This window comes from Sceloporus occidentalis, unplaced genomic scaffold (assembly GCF_023333645.1).
Source record: "Sceloporus occidentalis isolate IW3139 unplaced genomic scaffold, rSceOcc1.0.p SCAF_4, whole genome shotgun sequence".
NCBI lineage: Eukaryota > Metazoa > Chordata > Lepidosauria > Squamata > Phrynosomatidae > Sceloporus > Sceloporus occidentalis.
In genome coordinates, this window is record NW_028316984.1 from 3,610,468 (window position 1) to 3,625,947 (window position 15,480).

The following is a 15,480-nucleotide window of genomic DNA, read 5'->3' on the forward strand; positions in this document are numbered from 1 at the left end:
CCCATGTATGGTTGGAGTCTATGTTGCAAATTTTTGAACACAATTTTTCTTGCATGGGAGAACAGTGCTATGGTTCTACAGTTGCTGCAGTCTCTTGTGTCTCCCTTTTGTGGATGGGGATGTATATTGATCGCTTCCAGTCTGTTGACCAGATTTGTTTTTCATATCTGTTGACATATGTGGGTTAGCACTAGAGTTGACTCTGTCAATGTGGATTGCAGCAGTTCAATTGGAATATCATCTGTTCCTGGTGATATGTTTTTTGCTATTTCTCTTATTGCAGTTTCCACCTCACTTTCATCTTCGTATGGCTCTTTGTTCCATGTGTCCTTCATTTTGTCATCTCTTTTGTATGATTCTTCTGTGTATTGCATCCAACATCTTTTTATTCTCTCCTGAATCATAGAATCATAGAGTTGGAAGAGACCACAAGGGCCATCCAGTCCAACCCCCTGCCATGCAGGAAATCTAAATCAAAGCATCCCCAACAGATGGCTATCCAGCCTCTGTTTGAAGACTTCGAAGGTAGGAGACTCCACCTGGTCTTGAATTATGTTATTTTTATTCTCATAGAGCATCCCATTCCTTGGTTTTAATTTTCCTTTGGTTTCCCAGATCTTGTGAAATAGTGTTGTTCACTTTTTGTTGTTGTCTTGTATTTCTCTGCATTGGTCATTGTAGTAATTTTCTTTATCTTTCCGCACAAGCCATTGTACTGTTGCATGGCCCAGTACATACCTATTTGAAGGTCTGGGCTGGCGGCAGCGGTTTTTCCGCCAGAGGTAAGCCACAACCACCAAACCGTGTGGCTTCCTGCCGGCGAAAAAAGAACCTGCAAAAAGCGGGTTCTTTCTATGCCGTGGTGGCGGCATAATGACTGCACCACAGTGTGTCACTGACACACTTGTTACGCAAGTGCCATGTGGTGCCATGCGGATGCCGCATGATGCTTGCATTATAATGACCGCGCCTGTGTGTACATGGCGCCACCATTTTGACACCCTCGTCACGTGCTAGGGTTGAGGGGCGTGTGGAAGTGCCGCCCCGAGGCAACCCTAGCACGTGATGGCTCTTGTAATGCAAAACTGTCTAAATATGAATTCCACAAGGACAAATTAGATTTCTTGGATACCATATTTCTACAAGTGGCATAGAAATGGATGCTGCAAAAGTCAAATCAGTCTGTAGAAGGATGATCAGGAACTACTTAAAGCATGTGCTTACCTGTCAAAAACATTCTCAGGACCTGAACTAAATTGGCCAGTCTGGAACAAAGAAGCTGCAATCACCCACCATTTGTTAGAAATTGACAGCATTTGTTAGAGGGGGCTACTTGTTTTTTTCAGGGTTTGGATTGACCATCAAAATTTGGAAGTATTGCAAACACCTAGAGGATGATCTCCGAACAGGTTTGATGGGCAATGTTCTTTTATAAGTTTAAATTCCAATTGAAGTATTTGCCTGGGGGAAGGATATGTTGGCAGATGCTTAGTCAATGTCATTCCAACATCAGAGTCAGCGAGAAAAATGGTGGATACACTGCTCCTCCCAAGAAGCTGAGGCTAGTAACATGTAATCTGGCAAAACAGACCAAACTGCTCCCAGCGGAGGAAGACTCCATCCAGCAAAACTTAAAAGAAACAATAGGGTTAGATGGATGGGTAAAAGATCACAAGGACAAACTGGTTTTAAAAAATTGTATGTGCTGTAAAGAGACAAAGTGTATGTGCTGGAGGGACTAAGAGTCAAAGTTTTGCAATAGTGGGATGATGTAAAAGTAGGGTTGCCATAACTGTCAATCTCCAAACCAGGACAAATGTAGGACATTTAGGCCCAAATTTAGGACATATTTTTTTAAATGGAGGACACGCGAACAACTAATTTTTTTTAATAATTTAAAAAAGCATTAATATAAACACATGTTTCTTAGGCATGCTCAAAATGGAGGACATTTTGGCATTATTCCTAGACAGATGGCACCAATGTACTTCTCTTTCTGGCCAAACAACCCCCCCCCCCCATTCCAAAACACACACAACAGCACATTTGGGCAGTTAATATGGCTTTATTTAACATAGCTTCTTACATATTTCAGTTGCTTATTCCATAACCAAACTCTTTGGGTTTAACACTTAACATGGTTTAACATGGCTATGCATATTTAACATGTCGAGGTGGTTTAACAAGAAGTGGATTTGCTCTCAGTTTCAGATTTCTTACACCAACTGTACTTCTCAAAAGTGTGTATTTGGTCAAGGTACTTTGATTTTTCTTCACTGCGCCTGAGTTTGTAAAAATCAGAGCAACTTACATTGGCCATGCCTCAGAGGCTTGCTGATATCAATATCACCATCATCATCATCACCGTAATTGTCACAACAAGGCAGACGTGTGTTAGTATTAAAAGCACAAAAAACACACTTTGGAAAGTCACACTCTCTCGCCTTCAGAAAGAGTGGGCCCGTGCCTCAGAGGCTTGTTGATATCAATATCATCATCATCATCATCATCATCATCATCATCATCATCACCATCTTTGTCAAAACAAGGCAGACTTGTGTTAGTATTAAAAGCACAAAAAATACACTTTGGAAAAAATATATTTTGGAAATGGCTACCCTCCTCCTCCTCCTCCTCCTCCTCCGAAGCTTCGCCTCCTCCTTGAGGCTGGCCAATGGCAGACTGGGGCTGGAAACAGCCCCGCCCCCTCTGTTCTGCTATTGGCCAGCCGGCCTTAAGGGGAAGAGCTCCTCTTTTTTAGCCCCACATGCGGGCACGCAAGCAGGGTGAGCAAGAGCTGCCGCCGGCCGTGGCTCAGGCAACTGCCACGGGTGGTGTGACCACACGGAGGAGGAGGAGGAGGAGGAGGTGGGTGGCCGGCTGGCTGCATAAGCAGCCGCGGCGATGGCCGCATCAGCGGGCCCTGCCCAGGGGCCAGGCCCAAACCCAGGAATTGGCGGCAACTGGGATGGGACCGTCCCAGTACTGCAAAAACCGGGACAGTCCCGCCTGCTGGTGGGATATGGCAACCCTACGTAAAAGCAGCTGGACACTTTGGGTTTGCTAAGACTCTCCACTTGGCCAGGAATGTGCCAGGCTGTTGAAGCCTATGTGCAGAGATGTCCAACATGTACACTGGCAGGAAGGATGAGGGGGGGACCCCTTGGACTGTTACAGCTGCTTCCTGCCTCAGCAAACCCGGGGGTGCACATCAGCATGGACACTATAATGGATTTGCTCCAGAGTAAGGGGAAAACTGTGATTTGGGTAGTGACTGATTTGTTTTCTAAACAAGTCCATTTCATAGCATGTAAAACTATAGCTGCAGCAGCTACAGGATCATGGCATTACTACCCCATGCAATCAAAATTATGCTCAAAATTATGCCACACAGACTCCAACCATACATGGAGAGAGAAATCCCAGAGGTACAAGCAGAGTTCAGAAGAAATACCAGGGACCACATTGCAAACATAAGATGGCTAATTAAGCACACCAAAGAATTCCAAAAGAAGATCAGCATGTGTTTTATAGACTATAAGAAAGGCTTTGACTGCATAGATCACAAAGAGCTATGGAACACCCTTAAAGATATGGGAATGCCATCACATTTGACAGTCCTGATGAGAAATCTGTTCTTAGGACAAGAGGCTACTGTTAGAACAGAATATGGAGAAACCAAATGGTTCCCAGTTGACAATGGGGTCAGGCAAGGCGGTATCCTTTAACCCTATCTGTTCAACTTGTATGCAGAAAATATCATACAAAGAGCAGGCTAGGATAAAGAAGAAGGAAGAGTGAAGATAGGTGGAAGGAATATTAATAATCAGAGATATGCTACTAGCAGAAAATTTCGCAGATCTGGAACAACTACAAAGAAAGATCAAAGAAGAAAGTGCAAAGGCAGGCCTACTGGTCAACATAAAGGAAACAAAAAATAATGACCATGCAAGATCTCAACAGATTCAACCTAGTTAATGAAGAAATTGAAATAGTAAAAGAGTTTCCACACCTTGGGTCGAACATTGATCAGAATGGGGACTGCAGTCAAGAAATAAGAAGACTGGGAATTAGGAGGAAACAATGAAAGAATTAGAAAAGATCCTAAAATGCAAAAATATACATCTGAGCATAAAAGATAAAATCATACAAGCCATTGTTTTCTCTGTTACAATATACAGTTGTGAGAGCTGGGCAGTGAAGAAAGTGGATAAGAGGAAAATCAATTTATTTGAGATGTGGTGCTGGAAAAGAGTGCTGAGGATACCATGGACAACCAAAAAGACAAACAAATGGGTTCTAGAGCAGATCAAGCCAGAAATTCCCTGGAAGCCAAGATGATAAGGTTGAGGTTGTCGTACTTTGGTCACATCATGAGAAGGAATGACTCATTGGAAAAGACAAAATCAGCATATTCCTTCAAAGGCTAAAGTAAAATCAGATTTAAAAAAACTCCATTCACATTAATAAACAAGATAACATGAAAGCATTTACTTACATTTCCCCCCACCTCCAACATTTCCTTATTAAAGCGGTAAGAAATAAACATTGTATGCATTTATTCCCGTACGAATGCCTGTGGAACTTGTTAGTCCACTCTCTAATCACTTTGATGAAATAAACTGAAAATCTTAGGTATAATGTTGGGAAGCTGGTATTCGGTGTAAACAGTATCAGGAAATAACTCCCCTTAAAAATGCTAGTGTGATTTATGCTAGACAATGAAACTCAGCTTGTTCCATGGCTTAGAAGTCAAGCTTTAGATCCTGTCTGAGCAGGAACGCCCCACTCAGTTTCATTAAGAGGCAACATTTTCTGTAACTTCCTTCCATTCAGCAACAAACCAAGCAGCACTGCAGTATACAGAAGTGATGCTCAAGCCACTGAGGAAAGCTGCATCCAGGGGAAACTGATCAGGTGAGGAAGCTTGTGTACATAGGGTATTATAAATAGATAAAGCTGTGCTGCAATTTTCTTAGGTTTGATATTTGAGAAAATGTGAAATGTTTCAGCACTACTTGAATATCATATTTTCAAAGATCAGGGAATGAACATAGGGCATGAGCACATTCTTCTGCCAGAAAATCAAGATCGTGGGTTATTGTTGTTTCACAAGGGTTTTTGTTACATGCCGTTGAGATTGTAGTATAACCACTCTCATGGAATACACTCCCATTGAATTCATCTGTAGGATTCCACTGTAAATCAGCAATTTGATATAGGCAACAGCTGAATTACAAAAGAAGTAGTACTGCGTCTGAGCCAAATCAGCTTTGATAATCTGTAGAAAAGTAGAACTTCTTTGACTTTTCTAGTTACTTAGTTTGTAGTGTTTTAAAAACATGACACGTCTAACATTTGTGAATTTGAGATGCTTTTTAATATTTGAAAAACAGCACACACAAAAAATGATGAAATGTCTTAATTCACTTTCAGATTTATTATTGTCAAAAGTAAGAGTTATTTATTCATTCTTATAGATTGGCTCAGGGGGACCTTGAAACAGTAGTACATGCACTGGTAACCTCTTGTTTAGATTTCTGTAATGCGCTCTACATGGGGCTACCTTTGTACCAAGTTCGGAAGCTCCAATTGATTCAGAATGCTGCAGCCAGACTGATCACCAAGACACCAAGATCAGAGCATATTACACCAGTGTTGAAATCTCTACATTGGCTGCCGATTAGCTTCTGGGTGCAATACAAAGTGTTGGTTATTACCTATAAAACCCTACATGGCCTGGGCCCGAGTTACTTAAGGGAACGCCTCTCCCTACATAATCCACCCCACACTCTCAGAACATCTGGCGCAAAAATATTAGAACACCCCAACACCAGGTTGAAAACCACCTCTTGTAAAACATTTTCTGCGATGGGAAGAGATCCGTCTTATACCTTCTTTGGAAGCCTTCAAGAGGGCATTGAAGACTGATCTCTTCCAGCAGGCCTATTCAAGGGATCTCCTCTAATCTGATTTTGAACATCTGAATATGATGACTCGATTCTTACAACTATGAGCAATACTGTAACAACTCTTCCCCTTTTTATTTTTGATTGATGTGTTTTGTATGTATTTTACGATGTTTTTACTGTTGTAATCCCGCTTCAATCCGAACGGAGAAGCGGGAGATATAAATAAAAATTATTATTATTATTATTATTATTATTATTGCTAAAGTAATCATGACTAACATTGATTTCAGTGGCTTTACTTTATATATGACAAAGTTTGGACCCAGCTCTTATTCTGAGCATCCCCGATGCTCTTTCAACAAACAGTATCTGATCACTGTTACAAGGTTAGAAGTATAGTTATTATTTGTTTAATGAATTCAGTGTGTATAAATTTATATTTGGTTTGCATAGCTAACATTCCAGGGGCACTAGGAAGACTGCCAGGTCAAACTACAGGAACTGTGAGTTATCACGAAAATACCTGTTTCCTCTCAACATTAGCAGAGAAAGGGCCTTTCATCTAGGAAACAACAGGACTTGGATAATAGAGTTCAGTCCCTGCAGCTTTCCATGTCCCTTTCCCAAAGTGTTAGGACAACAGGGTTGTTTTTTTTTTAAATCCCTAGCAGTACCAGATTCTAAACTGAGAGGCTTCTGCATCTCAGTGCATGTTTAAGAGGAATATGAAGTGTAATTACTTTTCAAACTGTGCAAAAGAAGAAAAATAGCACTAGAGGGGAGAGGGCAGGATAAAACAGTAAAGGAAGTGAATGTTGTATCACAGTATGATGTAACAATACCAGCACAGTTCATAATATTGTACAACAAAAAAAGGTCCCTTGTAACTATTCAGTCCATGAAAGTCAGTGTGTGATATTGAGCAAAGACTGGCAAGATAGTATTGATCTGTTTATTAGAGAGGACATTGTGTAGAGTAAGCCAGCTGCCCACCCCTGCTGTACATAGTATCCTAGATATGGTTGCATCAGAGTGATATGATACGGGCAGTTTAATTTTCATTTCCTTTTCTAACTATGTCCAACATAAAAACAGCCTCCTCCTCTTTCTCTTCTTTTTCTTGCAACAGCTATACCAGGGGTAGGCAACCTTTTTGAGCCGGGGGCCGGGTTGGTGTCCCTCAGGCGACTGGGGGGCCGAAGCCGGGGGGTGGAGCTTCCACCCTCCGGGGCGGGGCCACGTGCGGGGGGGTGGAGCTTCCACCCTCCGGGGCGGGGCCGTGTGCCAGGGGCGGAGCTTCCACCCTCCGGGGCGGGGCTGCGTACCGGGGGCGGAGCCTCCACCCTCCGGGGGCCAGGCCTCCCCACCTTTGCTGGCCCCTGACGGGGCCCCAGGCCCCGTCAGAGACCGGCAAAAAAGCTGGTGGGGGCCACCAGCGCTGGAGGGCCCCCTGGAGGGCCCCAGCGACAGCACCGGGCCTCCCAGAGGCCCCCTGCCGTCCCTCGGAGCCCTCCTGGAGGGCCCCAGGGATGGCAAAGGGCCCCCCAGAGGCCCCCTGCCGCCCTCGGAGCCCTCCTGGAGGGCCCCAGGGACGGCAGCAGGCCCCCCAGAGGCCCCCTGCCGCCCTCGGAGCCCTCCTGGAGGGCCCCAGGGACGGCAGCGGGCCCCCCAGACGCCCCCTGCCGCCCTCGGAGCCCTCCTGGAGGGCCCCAAGGACGGCAAAGGGTTCCCCCAGAGGCCCCCTGCCGCCCTCGGAGCCCTCCTGGAGGGCCCCAGGGACGGCAGCAGGCCCCCTGCCGCCCTTGGAGCCCTCCTGGAGGGCCCCAGGGACGGCAAAGGGCCCCCCAGAGGCCCCCTGCCGCCCTCGGAGCCCTCCTGGAGGGTCCCAGAGACGGCAAAGGGCCCCCCAGAGGCCCCCTGCCGCCCTCGGAGCCCTCCTGGAGGGCCCCAGGGATGGCAGCAGGCCCCCTGCCGCCCTCGGAGCCCTCCTGGAGGGCCCCAGGGACTGCAAAGGGTCCCCCAGAGACCCCCTGCCTCCCTCGGAGCCCTCCTGGAGGGCCCCAGGGACGGCAGCGGGCCCCCCAGACGCCCCCTGCCGCCCTCGGAGCCCTCCTGGAGGGTCCCAGAGACGGCAAAGGGCCCCCCAGAGGCCCCCTGCCGCCCTCGGAGCCCTCCTGGAGGGCCCCAGGGATGGCAGCAGGCCCCCTGCCGCCCTCGGAGCCCTCCTGGAGGGCCCCAGGGACTGCAAAGGGTCCCCCAGAGACCCCCTGCCTCCCTCGGAGCCCTCCTGGAGGTCCCCAGGGACGGCAAAGGGCTCCCCAGAGGCCCCCTGCCGCTCTCGGAGCCCTCCTGGAGGGTCCCAGAGACGGCAAAGGGCCCCCCAGAGGCCCCCTGCCGCCCTCGGAGCCCTCCTGGAGGGCCCCAGGGATGGCAGCAGGCCCCCTGCCGCCCTCGGAGCCCTCCTGGAGGGCCCCAGGGACTGCAAAGGGTCCCCCAGAGACCCCCTGCCGCCCTCGGAGCCCTCCTGGAGGGCCCCAGGGACGGCAAAGGGCCCCCCAGAGGCCCCCTGCCGCCCTCGGAGCCCTCCTGGAGGGTCCCAGAGACGGCAAAGGGCCCCCCAGAGGCCCCCTGCCGCCCTCGGAGCCCTCCTGGAGGGCCCCAGGGACGGCAGCAGGCCCCCCAGAGGCCCCCTGCCGCCCTCGGAGCCCTCCTGGAGGGCCCCAGGGACGGCAGCGGGCCCCCCAGACGCCCCCTGCCGCCCTCGGAGCCCTCCTGGAGGGCCCCAAGGACGGCAAAGGGTTCCCCCAGAGGCCCCCTGCCGCCCTCGGAGCCCTCCTGGAGGGCCCCAGGGACGGCAGCAGGCCCCCTGCCGCCCTCGGAGCCCTCCTGGAGGGCCCCAGGGACGGCAAAGGGCCCCCCAGAGGCCCCCTGCCGCCCTCGGAGCCCTCCTGGAGGGTCCCAGAGACGGCAAAGAGCCCCCCAGAGGCCCCCTGCCGCCCTCGGAGCCCTCCTGGAGGGCCCCAGGGATGGCAGCAGGCCCCCTGCCGCCCTCGGAGCCCTCCTGGAGGGCCCCAGCGACTGCAAAGGGTCCCCCAGAGACCCCCTGCCGCCCTCTGAGCCCTCCTGGAGGGCCCCAGGGACGGCAAAGGGCCCCCCAGAGGCCCCCTGCCGCCCTCGGAGCCCTCCTGGAGGGCTCCAGGGATGGCAGCAGGCCCCCTGCCGCCCTCGGAGCCCTCCTGGAGGGCCCCAGGGACTGCAAAGGGTCCCCCAGAGACCCCCTGCCGCCCTCGGAGCCCTCCTGGAGGGCCCCAGGGACGGCAAAGGGTCCCCCAGAGGCCCCCTGCCGCCCTCGGAGCCCTCCTGGAGGGCCCCAGGGACGGCAGCAGGCCCCCTGCCGCCCTCGGAGCCCTCCTGGAGGGCCCCAGGGACGGCAAAGGGTCCCCCAGAGGCCCCCTGCCGCCCTCGGAGCCCTCCTGGAGGGCCCCAGGGACGGCAGCAGGCCCCCTGCCGCCCTCGGAGCCCTCCTGGAGGGCCCCAGGGACGGCATAGGGCCCCCCAGAGGCCCCCCTGCCGCCCTCGGAGCCCTCCTGGAGGGCCCCAGGGACGGAAAAGGGTCCCCCAGAGGCCCCCTGCCGCCCTCGGAGCCCTCCTGGAGGGCCCCAGGGACGGCAGCAGGCCCCCTGCCGCCCTCGGAGCCCTCCTGGAGGGCCCCAGGGACGGCAGCGGGCCACCCAGAGGCCCCCTGCCGCCCTCGGAGCCCTCCTGGAGGGCCCCAGGGACGGCAGCGGGCCACCCAGAGGCCCCCTGCCGCCCTCGGAGCCCTCCTGGAGGGCCCCAGGGACGGCAGCGGGCCTCCCAGAGGCCCCCTGCCGCCCTCGGAGCCCTCCTGGAGGGCCCCAGGAACGACAGCGGGCCACCCAGAGGCCCCCTGCCGCCCTCGGAGCCCTCCTGGAGGGCCCCAGGGACGGCAGCGGGCCTCCCAGAGGCCCCCTGCCCCCCTCGGAGCCCTCCTGGAGGGCCCCAGGGACGGCAGCGGGCCACCCAGAGGCCCCCTGCCGCCCTCGGAGCCCTCCTGGAGGGCCCCAGGGACGGCAGCGGGCCTCCCAGAGGCCCGCTGCCGCCTTCGGAGCCCTCCTGGAGGGCCCCAGGGACGGCAGCGGGCCTCTCAAAGGCCCGCCGCCGCTGCCGCCGCGGCTGCCCATCGCGGCTTTTCGCCGCTCTGGGCGCCGCCATTTTGGGCGGCAAAATGGCGGCGAAGTCTCGCGCGACCTCCCCCAAGGTCGCGCGAGATTTCGCCGCCATTTTGGGTGAAAAAATGGCGGCGCCCATAGCCGCAGAGGCCGCTCTGGGCGCCGCCATTTTTTCAGCTAAAATGGCCGCGAAGTCTCGCGCGACCTCGAGGGAGGTCGCGCGAGACTTCGCCGCCATTTTGCCGCCCAAAATGGCGGCGCCCAGAGCGGCGAAACGCCGCGACGGGCGGCCGCCGCGGCGGCGGCGGCAGCGGCAAGGGGAGGCAGGGGCCGGTCGCCAGGCCTCCGCGGGCCGCATCCGGCCCGCGGGCCGGAGGTTGCCGACCCCTGAGCTATACACTGCAATCTTTCAGTTATGAAATTACCACACCCAAGATCCCCCATTGCTCAGTCACTGCTAGGTCATATCCCATCAGAGATATGTTAGGTTGTGATGTTTTGCCCCAATATGCATCACTTTGCACTTATACTGCATCTTATACACATTGGATATTATCCACACTGAGTCATATTTGTCATTTTACTGCCCATTTTTCATGTTTTATGAAAGCTTATGGAACTCTTTGCACTCTGCTTTTTCTCTCACTGCCCTAAATAAGTTAGCATTACCACCATCAAATTTTGTCACCATTCTACTTCATAGAATCGTAGAGCTGGAAGAAACCGCAAAGGCCATCCAGTCCAACCCCTTGCCATGCAGGAATACATTCTGAGTTATAGTAGATGGCCATCCAGAATACACTTCTTAGTGCTAACAGATGGCCATCCAGGCTTTGTTTAAAAACCTCAAAAAAAGGGAGACTGCACTGCACACTGAGGCAGCATGTTTCACTGTTGAACAGCTCTAACAACCAGGAACTTCTTACCTATAGATAATTAACTTCTTCTCAACTATAGATCATTTAAGAACAGGTTTAAAATGACAGTGTTCATGGAACAGAAGTGGCCACCCCAATGCCTAATGACCATGGAGCCTTGCCCATAAGGACCTCCTGACTCTTTGTTGTTAACTGCTGTCAAGTCAAATTCAACTTAAGGTGACCCTATGAATGAGAGACCTGCAACACTCAGGGCCATGACTTCCTTGATTGAGTCTCTCCATCTTGAATGCAGTCTTTCTCCCTTTCTTATGTCTTCTCCTTTGCTAAGCATTATTGTCTTTTCTAGTGAATCATGCCTTCTCATGATGTGGCCAAAGTACAACAACCTCAATGTACTCATTTTGGTTGTAAGGGAAAGTTCAGACCTGATTTGCTCTGGAACCCATTTATTTGTCTTTTTAGCAGTCCATGGCATCTACAAAACTCTTCTTCAACCCAACATTTCAAATGAGTTGATTTCCCCCCCATCAGTTTTCTTTACTGTCCAGCTTTCACAACCATACACTGTATAGGAATGAGAAATACTATGGCATGGACAATCCTAACTTTATTATTCAGTGATATATCTTTACACTTGAGAATCTTGTCTAGTTTCTTCACAACTGCCCTTCCAAGCCCATGTCTTCCACTGATTTCATAACTGCAGTTTGCATTCTGATTAATGATTGAGACAAGACATAGAAAATCTTGAATTATTTCAATGTCTTCATCATCTATTTTACAAGTTATGTAAATTGTTTGTGATCATTAGTTTTGTTTTTTAAATGTTCAACTGTAATCTTGTATTTCCAATTTGTTCCTCTACTTTTTTCTGTAATCATGCCAGGTCTTTGCTAATTTCTGTAGTATGATGTCATCTGCATATCTTAAATTGATATTCTTTTCTCCAATTTTCCTGAGTTATGTATGCGTTGTGTATGATATTTTCAGCAAACAAGTTAAACAGATAGGGTGATAAGATGCAGCCTAGCTTGACCCTTTTACCAATTGGAAACCATATCATTTCCTCTATATTCTGTTTTAACAGTATTTCTTGCCCTGAGTACAGCTTATGTGTCAGGACAATTAAATGTTGATGTATACCCATTTCTATAAGAGTGATCCATAGTTTTTTCAGGATCTACACAACCAAAGGCTTTGCAACAAAGCACAGGCTGTTTTTCTTTTGAAATTCTTTGGTGTATTCCATTATCCAACATATGTTTACAATATGATCCCTAGTGCCTCTTCCTTTCCTGAGCCTAGCTTGGACATTTGGCATTTCTCATTTCATATGTGGTCTTTGTTGTTGAATTGCTTGTAAAAGTTTTTGTTTTAGAATTTTGAGTAGCACATTACTTGCATGGGAAATGAATGCAATGGTCCTGTGGTTGCTGCAATCCCTACTGTCCCATTTCTTGGGGACTGGAATGTATGCTGAGCATTTCTGATCTGCGGGCCATTGTTTTATTTTTCCATATATATTGACAGATTTTGGTTAGAACTAGAGTAGATTCTGTTTCTCTGGATTGAAGCAGCTGTATTGATATGCCATTTGTTCCTAGTGGTTTGTTTCTCTCAAGTACTCTGAGTGCAGCTTCCACTTCACATTTTAAAACTGGGGGTTTATCTTCACACAGTTTTTTCTCATATGAATCTGTCATTCTTTCATTTCTTTCTATACAGTGGTCCCTTCCTATCCTCAGGGGTTCAGTTCCGTCCTCTCCCATGGGGTGGGGAAAAACATAGAAGCTGAAGTTTCATATTATCCAATGGATGGAAATGTATGAGTGTCTGCATCAGTGCGCTAACTGGGGTGTGGGAATCTGTAGATGCTCAGATCCCCAGATGGAAAGTCTACCAATACCAATAGTCCACTCTAGTTCTTTCATGTTTTGTTTCCATCATCTTTTTATTTCTTCTTTGTCATGTAATGTGTTTCTCTGCTGGATGTAGAACATCCCCACTCTTGGCTTAAATTTCCTTTGACTTCTGGGATCTGTGGAAGAGAAGCATCTTTTCTCACTATTAATGCCACTGAATTTCTTCTCAGATTTTCTTTTCCTGAGTAAAAACACTGAGTAATTATCTGGATGCAAAATGTCCTCTTCTTATCCACTTTAGCTTCCTCACCCCAAGTATTGCAATATTTATACATTCCATTTCTTTTCTTTTTTTACTATGTCTAGCATCCCTTGCTTCATGCTTTTCACATTCCATGTTCCTGTAATATGTGTTGTGCAGTGTCAGACTTTCCTTTCACACCTGAACACATCAACAGCTGGCCTTTTGGCTTGAGTCCAGTTGTGTTGTTAGCGCCATCACTACTCATAGTAGTCCTCTGCTCTACCCTAGTAGCTTGTCAAGTGTATCCGGGCACTATCACTTATTTCACGTTGGATTGTCTCATCATAGGGTTTTTGTGGAAAACATCTTAAACAGGGGGATTATCAAGCCTCCCTGTATGCAGTAGTCTTCTAGATGATAGAGGGTCAGAGGGGCAGTGGCTCAAATTGAAACTGCACCTCATTGGCTGTGATGTCCCTCATCCTTTTTGCACAGCTCTCTGTTCCTGAGAGAGGAAGGAAATGGGAAACTGGGGGCAGTTGCTAAGCAACTGAGGGGCCTGTAGGTTGCTGCTGCTTTAATGGGCCTACTGGACCAAAAGCTTGGAGGCCCTTTGTTTGGGAAGTGGTGCTCTCAGGGTGGTCCTTGGCAACTCCTGTGAAACTGTCGTTCGATCCCCAAAAGGATTGCGATCCACAGGTTAGGAACCACTGATCTACATGAATTTAAGTGTCTGGGATGAGATGAACTACATCCAAGCATATTAAAAGAAGTGACAGAAGTAATCTCAGAGCCATTGGCAATAATCTTTGAGAACTCCTGGAGAACAGGAGAAGTCCCAGAAGACTGGAGGAGGGCAAACGTTGTCCCCATCTTCAAAAAGGGGAAAAAAGAAGATTTCCAACAATTATCATCCAGTTAGTCTGATATCAATACCAGGAAAGATTCTAGAGCAGATCAGTAAACAGAGAGTCTGAATATTTAGAAAAGAATGTCATAAGTACAAAAAGAAAACATGGGTTTCTGAGAAACAAGTCATGCCAGACAAATCTGATCTCTTTCTTTAATAAAATTACCAGCTTGGCAGATGAAGGAAATGCTGTGGATATAGCATAATTTCAGTAAGGCCTTTGACAAGCTTCCTCATGACATTCTTGTAAACGTGTTGATAATATGTGGGCTAGACAAAGTAACTGTTAAGTGGATTTGTAATTGGTTGACCGGCCAAACTCAAAGTGTGCTCAGCAATGGCTCCTTTTCATCCTGGAGAGAAGTGACCAGTGGGATCCCACAGGGCTCTGTCCTAGGCCCAGAGCCATTCAACATCTTTATCAATGACCTGGGTTAAAGTATCAGAGAATCATAGTATCAGAGAATCAAAGAGTTAGGAGAAATCACAAGGGCCATTCTTTCCAACCCCCTGCCATGCAGGAATTCACAATGAAGGCATTCCCAACAGATGGCCATCCAGCCTGTTTTTTTAAAAAAAGCCAATACGATTCTAGGCTGCAGTAATAGAGGTATAGTGTCTAGAATGAGAGCAGTAATCATGCCATTCTATTCTGCTTTGGTCAGGCCTCACCTGGAACACTGCATCCAACTCTGGGCACCAACTCTGGACACAAAAAGGATGTTGACAAGTTGGAGCGTATCCAGAGAAGGGTGACCAAAATGGTGACGGGTCTGGAAACTATACCTTATGAGGAAGACTTGGGTTGCTGGGTATGTTAAGCCTGGAGAAGATATGGTTAAGAGGTGATATGATAACCCTGCTTATTCATACTTAGGAACTGGTTTTCTGCAGATCCAGAGAATTGGACATGGAGCAATGGATACAAAAATAAGGAAAATAGATTCGACCTAAATATTAGGAAGAACCTCCTGATGATAAGAGTTGTTTGACAGTGGAATACACTTGCCTCAGAGTGTAGTGGAGTCTCCTTCTTTGGAGGTTTTTAAGCAGAGGCTGGATGACCATCTGTCAAGGTTGCTGTGATGGTGTATTGCTGTATGGCAGAATGGGGTTGGGCTGGATGGCCCTTGTGGTCTCTTCTAGCTCTATGATTCTAGTATTAACAAGTGTTGCTATGGCACCACTGCCATTTCCTCTGAAAGATCCTCCAGCAGTGGTCACCTTCTACTACTGCTGCTGCCCAGTAGCTGTTTTGTCTGGACTGTTACTCATTAAAAAAATATACTGGGCCTATTGCAATGTATAGCAAACTGCTGAGGCGCCAGTCTATTATGGAAACCTGAGCAAATTAAGATGGCTGGAAGCATGACCAATGCTGCACTTCATACAATATTCAGCAACCTTAAAAAGAAACCCCTTGCTGTCAGAGCCTGTGAGCTACTAAGCGGGTGTAGCATTAGCAATAGCAAGTACATTTT

At 49.0% G+C, this 15,480-nt stretch overlaps 1 protein-coding gene across 5 annotated transcripts in view; it reads left to right on the plus strand.

Annotated features, from left to right (window-relative positions):
- The first annotated feature begins 442 nt into the window (after window positions 1-442).
- LOC149313429 (adhesion G protein-coupled receptor F5-like) overlaps window positions 443-15,480 on the plus strand; it is a 77,457-nt gene continuing 62,419 nt past the window's right edge. For 4 of the 5 annotated variants that reach the window (XR_016280825.1, XM_089519095.1, XM_089519098.1 and 1 more), the window contains exons 1-2: window positions 443-525; window positions 4,837-4,917. The gene's annotated coding sequence lies outside the window, so the exon portion shown is untranslated. Of the gene's footprint in view, window positions 526-1,389; window positions 1,410-4,836; window positions 4,918-15,480 lie in introns of those variants that run through there. The other variant, XM_089519096.1, reaches the window with a different exon arrangement.